Source organism: Mizuhopecten yessoensis, unplaced genomic scaffold (genome assembly GCF_002113885.1).
Source record: "Mizuhopecten yessoensis strain PY_sf001 unplaced genomic scaffold, ASM211388v2 scaffold10879, whole genome shotgun sequence".
NCBI lineage: Eukaryota > Metazoa > Mollusca > Bivalvia > Pectinida > Pectinidae > Mizuhopecten > Mizuhopecten yessoensis.
Genome location: NW_018408767.1, coordinates 357,174 through 365,309, shown reverse-complemented (window position 1 = coordinate 365,309; position 8,136 = coordinate 357,174). Strand labels below are relative to the sequence as shown.

Below are 8,136 nucleotides of genomic sequence, written 5' to 3'. Positions count from 1 at the left end.
ACATCCACACTTACTCGGGGATAGAGACATTCACACTTACTCGAGGATAGATACATCCACACTTACTCGGGGATAGAGACATTCACACTTACTCGAGGATAGATACATCCACACTTACTCGGGGATAGAGACATTCACACTTACTCGACGATAAAGACATCCACACTTACTCGAGGATAGAGACATTCACACTTACTCGACGATAAAGACATCCACTTTAACTCGAGGATAGAGACATCCACTTTAACTCGAATATAGAGACACCCACACTAACTCGTGGATAGAGACATCCACTTTAACTCGAAGATAAAGACATCCACACTTACTCGAGGATAGAGACATCCACTTTAACTCGAGGATAGAGACATCCACACTTACTCGACGATAAAGACACCCACTTTAACTCGAAGATGACATCCACACTTACGCGAGGATAGAGACATTCACACTTACTCGACGATAAAGACACCCACTTTAACTCGAATATAGAGACGCCCGCACTAACTCGTGGATAGAGCCATCCACTTTAACTCGAGGGTAGAGACATCCACATTTACTCGAGGATAGAGTAACGCTAACTCGAGGACAAAGACATTAACACTAACTCGAGGATAGAGACATCCACACTTACTCGAGGATAGAGACAATCACGCTTACTCGAGGATAGAGACACCCACACTAACTCGAGGATAGAGACATCCACATTAACTCGAGGATAGAGACATCCACATTAACTCGACGATACCTGACCTATTTTAATTATATTACTTAATGCACTTATCATGGCACATATTGTGTCTCAAATATTCACATTAACTCGAGGCTAGAGACATCCACACTTACTCGAGGATAGAGACATCCACATTAACTCGACGATACCTGACCTATTTTAATTATATTACTTAATGAACTTATCATGGCACATATTGTGTCTCAAATATAATTTCTGAAGGCTGGTTTTAAGAGTAATGCATCAGAAATGTCGACCGTTGTAGTATAATTGTTCAGAGACCCATATTAAGACATGTTAATGCTCCTGTGAAATCCGTTATAATTTATCACTCGATACAGTAATTATGCATTGTAAATTCTTCTGAATAAATTTGTTTCAAAAGTGCATAACAACACAAAATGTATGCAAATTACCCTGTGATCACATGACCCAAATATATCTTTACACGTTTTGTTTTTTCCGAGGAAGGTGTAATTAATTTTGATTGATTATACAGGTAGAAATGACTAATTGATATGTATAATTGTTGTGTGTCCGAACTACCGTGTGGTCACCTGTAGTACTCCATATCAATCAGTGAGGCCGGTAAACACCCCGTGGACTATCAATATTTCAGTAGTTGTGGTTTTGCCTGATGATTTATTACTTAAGTTGATTTCCTGTGGTCTGGCTCACCTGATAAGGAATTGATTTGTTTGAGATCAAGCGAAATATTAGATCGTAAAAATCAGTTGTAAAATAGCATTATACTAATTTCATTTATTTATAGTACAATTCATGCTAAATCAATTGTAAAGTAAAAACAGTTCTTAGGGTTGTGTTCAAATTCGTCATACCTCCACATTCCGTTAGAGGTAACGGAATCGGCCGAGTTTTACCGATTGTTATCGGTGATGGTTGGTGAGTATCAATGCGATACGGTTCAGTAATCGCTTGTCTTTATGTTAACACTTCGGAATCTTCTAACAAATGTGCATACAAAGATTTCCTGACAGCAGAACACGGTCTTAAATGTCTCTTAAAAGCCATCCCATTACAGTTTCTAACGTTCTACGGTAGATGTTCGTGTTTTCGGAGCGCAGATATATATAATAGAGGGATACATTATTACAGCTTATATACATAAAAGCTAGATTGGTATTGATCGTGGCCGTTGGATTTAAAGAAAAATAACGACATAATACAAAGGTGTTATTAACAAGAGCCTACAGCATCTTCAGAAAGATCATGTGTACACATACGAAGCGTGTTAGCCCGTCGCCATTTTGAGACATCTACCATGGTACGAGCTCACTACAGCGAAGTATCATCTTTCGTTCATATTTTTTTTTTAGGATAACCAAGCAGTCTGAATCGCGAAACGATTTAACCCATTCACCCACCACTTAAGTCATATTTGAACCTTACCAAATCAAAGACTGTCTATTTTAAACTGTAGGGGTGAATGAATTAAATTGAATTAAATGAAATTTTAACAACAGATTCGTCCCGCCGAGTTGTAACATTGCTGGTTTGCGAACATTTACCGTAGCTGTTATTGTCTGCCCCGTTTCCACGCCCGATAGAACACTGCGGCACTCCTCCACTATACAAGCACACAGGTATGTCCTACACACAGGTAATATACCTCTATAGTATACATCTATAGTATACCTACCGGCTTACTGTTACCAGTATACGTAAGCGTGGTAGGACGTCTCGTACACCTCGACTGACGGATGTGTAGTGTAAGTCTAACGAGGATATGTATACGTACCTAATAGGTGAGTTAATTAATTACAGCCTTGACTATTGATATAATTACAGCCCTTGTTATTTATAGTTCATGTGTGACTTTTTAAAACCGTTTATTTCTTTCACTTTTAAAAAGTCTTAGTTACAGTAAGCCTTATTCAATAGTGCACCTGTACTGCCAATAACATAGAGCTTATACAGTACTGAACTCCATGGTGTGCTGCTAACACGAACATCCACGGTTAGGTCATTTTACATCAATGAAGGTGTAACTATATTTCAGTACTCCTTCAGATGGCCAGGTTCGCGATAGAAAGGTAAAGTTACAAGGAAATGTGAATGTTACATTGTATGATGATGTGTCCACATATCCACGTGATTATAACGGTGTAGTGTATTGTTCTGTCCACATGTCCGTACAACAATAATTGTGTCCACGTGTCAATACAATATTACAATGTATTGTGCGTTAATTGTTTTCCTAGTTCCTTGTTTAAGCTTCCCCTTCTCCCCCAGACACCGGCCATACTTATATAACAGTGCCCGTCTCTTAGATTGAAGTACATGTATGTCCCTATGTGCTTTTATAATGGAACACTGAAATAGCCAGGCTATACCTGTGTTATTGCAAAAACGCTTGTCGAAAATGTTTTCCCTTTACATCATTTGCATAAATATTCAAATATTCAAATTTACAATTCAAATTCAATTAATTCAGCACATACTTTTTTTTATTGAATTATTGAAATGCCAAATGTTGACACGGAAGCGTTAGGAAGTTCATGTCGTACAGGGCAGTACAATACTACTGTTCAATGTCCCAGGATATGTGTATTGTAACTGACAACGCAATAATGATATAAACTATACGACTGTACAGTTTCGTGTTGACAATTACAGAAGAAAGTCCAAGTAACAATTCCGGTGTGTGCCGCGAGATATATTGTACAACAAACTAGATCGCTAAGATCACGTGGTGTTGACAGAATGGTATCAAGTAGCATTCTGTCAACACCACGTGATCTTGTATGAGTTGAGATTTCATTTCCGGTTTTTTTAATCTTAATTTGGGAAATAGAGCAATTGTTCTATTAAAATTGTTGGAATATTCGCCGTTTCCCCCTCATTTTGGGAAAATAAAGAACCCTTTTGGCTAGGGGAAGAAGGCTGGTTTTGGCTGTAAAAAATAACTGGTTTCATTTACAGTCTTTCTAAAATAAGAGCAAAACTTGATCAGCGCCTATTGACAGTACGTAGGTGGAGTTCTACATGTCTTACCCACCAAACTGTCAGTCACGTATATGCACGTGCACGATGATTGTATATCATTGCCCTACATGCGTGTGTATATCATGTACACATTCATTACGTTGACACGTACACGTTAGTAATTAGCTATAGGCAGCCTATGTTTACTTGTTTATGTCCCCGGGAGGTTAGCATGTGATAATGCTATTGGTGATACGGTAAACACACACACACACACGCACAAACACACACACACCCTAGTCTGTCCTCTTCCATGACGTATCAGAAGTAATGAGCATTTGTTTGTTATAACGACCCAATCTTCCCTAATTGGTAAATGATGATCAAAACTCGTGTATCCAGGTTTTACTTGTGTTAATGATGTGCATTGTACATAGTGTCGACGCTACCTCACTGACTTCAACTATAGAGAGAAATTCTCTTTAGCGCAATGATTGAGTGCCCGATTAGAAAGTCTGTGGTTACGGGTTCGATCCCAAGCAGACGCACGTACATGTAATACAACTTCCTTCATATAACATTTGTACATGATCGATCAACTACAAGCTATATTTAGTACTAATATTAATACCCGGTCTCCTCTGCTTCGGCCTCTGACGACGCAATATAAAAAAAATCTCTCGTCGTCAGAAAGCTACATTATCGCAGTTAGCTAGATGACAAAATGGTGTGGGATGATCATGTCTAACTTTTATTTCGACGTCATGTGAATGTTTTGAAAAACTTCCATATAATCCTTTACCTTCAAACATCTGTATGTATACTGAGAATGCCAACAATCCGTCCCTCCACGCTCCACTGGTGACGAAAAGTGCAGATAATTGTAATCTTATCTTCCCATAATGGTACACCCGCGTGTCGGAGGGTGTATTGACATTCTTCTGGGTCATGCATCTGATCTCTGTCTGGCTATAACTTACTTACTATACCCTGAATATAAATGATATTCACCTGTCATAATATTTCACCCTTATCAAATTGCGTCCCAGCGCGTAAGACCATATATATATGTATGTATCATCCGTATTAAAATGATGTAGTTAAGGCGTATATGATATTGCATAAACGACCATTTCAGTTTTATGAGATAGTTTATTTGATATAGATACCATGATTTGATAGATAGCAATAGCTTTATAATATACCTGTATTTACCCGACACAATTTGGCCTCATTAACGATATCAACATGTTTTGAATTGTTGTCACAAACTGTTTTTCTTCTTCTCCAATTTAAGTTGATATTGTATGCTGACTAGGATACTTCTACTCAATAATATATATACAATCTCGCGTCCTGTCCATTTTTCACTCTTTGTGTACAATTTTATTATTACTTATCACACTGACAGTAAAGAATCTGTTGTTTTCACGCAGATCTGCAGTAAGGTACTTTATTATATCCAGGTGTGTTCGAGATGCAGGTAAATAAACCGGCTGTATTTTAATTAAAACAGACGAAGATAAGCTCATTTAAATTGAGAATGAATCACACCATTGAGGTTAGACAAAACGCCGAAGGCCAGCACGCGACATAGCATCGTAATCGTCATATATAGAAACTGTGAATAATTATAACCACACTAAATAGCCTCTAACCACAGGTAAACATCCTGCATAAAACTTTATATTTTATAGTCATACGTACATTCAAGCATTTAATATGAGCACCACACATGGACACCGGATTCAACTCGGTATCTATACATTTTACATGCTCCAGGCGTAGTGTGTTTTACTCGAGTATCAGCTGATAAGACACTTCGCATGATTCCTCCTGTCTCTCGAGACATGTGATAGAGTGGTCTAGTATGTGGTTAACACAGCTACACGATTTAATGTCACCACGTCCTCTCCAGGTATCCTCTTCTCGTGAAGCTGTTAAATGGTGTTGCCTGGTGACAGCCTGTAGGTAATGTTCTGAGCGTGGTATCGAACGTTTTGCCTTGATGTTAAAATTAGAAGCAATTGATCGTCATTTCCTAACCTGCTGTAACTAAAATAAGCTTTTACAGAGGTGAAAGTTACCACCACTCAGCACTGTTACAAAATGTTTATTTTATAATAGACATAGTAAGTTTAGCTGGGATAAGGCAAGGTGCCGCGTTCTCTCTTTTCCTTTTTGCGGATATTTTACTGAGGTATGACTAAAGGTGCTCCTCTATACTGTATCGTTTTATGAGAAAATACAAAATTGCCTCGCATTATGCAAGGGGCCCCAGTATGCCTTATTTTATTACATATTCTTTCTTTGACATGATGCAACAAGCGTTCATGGCGTTATGTACTTCCGTGTTTCTAATATTTATCTTTTCATTGAGTATAAGATTATTCTATGTTTCCATCAGTTTTCTTTGAAGTATGGGACACAGAAGCAGTCATTTCACCTCATCTATTTCTGTACCGATGACTTGTTTCTTTGATGCTTTTGGGTGGTGTCAACTGAACGTCATCAATTTTGTGAGCGAAATCAAAATATTTCCAAGAAATACATGCTCCGATGATCTTGTCATGTTGACGCGATGCTGAGCTTGTCGTATACTGACTAGACTACACACAGCTCTTAAGATCGTCATAACATAGATATAAATATATGATAATTAATTCCTTGCACGCGATTTCGTATAATGCCGTAAATCCCGCATAAAATGATAGCATTTATAACCATTCAAATTCACTTCACTCTTTGTCGGGTCGATTGAATGTATAAACGAGAATGTGCCAAATTGTAAAAAAAATGTAAGCGGTCCACGACCGATCAAGTGAATTGAATGACTCTTGAATTTCACCCGATATACTCTCCTCCTGACGGTTGGAAGAGGCGACTAAGTTATATACATACTTATTTGACGTTTCGATGACTAGTACGATATGTACCCTGTTACCTTCATGAGACAAGATTTATGTCTGATGTAGATGACAACGCGAAATTATTTGTCTGATGAAGGTGATATCTACTAGTCATCGGAACGTCACGCATAAACATTTTACTGGTTGTGCTATATAAATCTGTATACAATCTATGCTTACCAACCCGAAGAAAATGGTTAGACATGTAATCTATATTGCCGCCATAGAGTAAAGATATGTGAACTCTTACTAACAAACTTATATTATTGGTAAGTAATAGTGTCAACATGTATATAGAGACAGTATAATCACTATAATGGTGTATAGTGCTATCGTAAAGGAGACTATGGTCTGATTGAGTATTGTCTGGTTAATGGTGATCATCCTATAGCTTGCTGACGGGTTATGGATGTACAGATCAATCAATCGACATAAATAGGTTTTATAGTCTTACTATGTACATGTCTGTTTATATCAATCTGTATATATCCTTATCTATACGTATGTCACGGTAATTAATCAGTATGCAGGACGACAAGACAGGACTACCAGAACGCCGGTGTTAGCATGCAAACGATCGTTATTGTGGAGTACAAAAAACGACCAGATGTCGACTCAATAAAATCATCCGTTAGGAATATTTTCATGTATGATAATGTTAAGGCTATCATTTCTACTTAAATATATCATTAGCTTGATACTTTTTGATACACCGGGGTCATGTGCAGGCCACGTGACGCTGACGAAGGACATTGTTAGCCTAGCCTGGCTACCAGTCCGTGCACACTACTCCCCCGACACGTGGTAAAAATAGCCCATCAACTTTATATGACCGTTCAACATGGCGCCTTTCATATGTTCATGTTGCTTCTCATTTTGTTTAGGTGTTTGTATTTTCGTTCTGTGAATATTTTCTGTTGTCTAGTTCAGTTCGGTCTTATAAAAATCACAATTATACGTGTAGGGTAATTGATAAAATAGAATGAATTGTGCTGATTCGTTCAAATAATATTGAGCGATATTAATATCGTTATTAACATACGGTCATTAGCACCGATACGATGCGTGTTTTAAATGCAAGTTCAAAGTTTAACACGCGTACAGCAACCTATATAATAAAGAGGCATTCATATCACCGGGACTCGAGTCCTGTACACATATCAGCTTGCACTGCACTATTGATTTTTTTACCATTAATCAATAAAAAGTACCAAAACCTGATATTACAGGCCGTTGTTAGTGTAGAATTGCACTCGATCAATTCTGCCGACTGTGCAAAACGGACTGCAGTCGTTATCAACAAAATTGTCGACGCGCACCTGTAGAACTAGAACGCTGTAACTGTAAACACGTTTGATTGATGCAAGTGGTCATTTAGGGTCGAACGCATGTCCGAACCATGTAGGCTTGTTGGTTCTAATCAACGTAATCTCTGTGAAGTTGTTACATACATTGCACCTCGAATGGAAAAGATGGAACGAAGGTATAGCTTACCAATTAAATCGTCTATACATGGTAGGTATCCGCTCATCTGACTACCATACAGGGGGG

General features: G+C 38.0%; 1 protein-coding gene across 3 annotated transcripts in view; it reads left to right on the top strand.

The window, feature by feature from the left end:
• LOC110463218 overlaps positions 1 to 8,136 on the top strand; it is a 31,453-nt gene that overhangs the window by 7,637 nt on the left and 15,680 nt on the right. The window contains exon 1 of one of the 3 annotated variants that reach the window (XM_021517630.1): positions 2,215 to 2,334. The exons of 1 other annotated variant lie outside the window; for it this stretch is intronic. The gene's annotated coding sequence lies outside the window, so the exon portion shown is untranslated. Of the gene's footprint in view, positions 1 to 2,214; positions 2,497 to 8,136 lie in introns of those variants that run through there. One more of the 3 variants, XM_021517627.1, reaches the window with a different exon arrangement.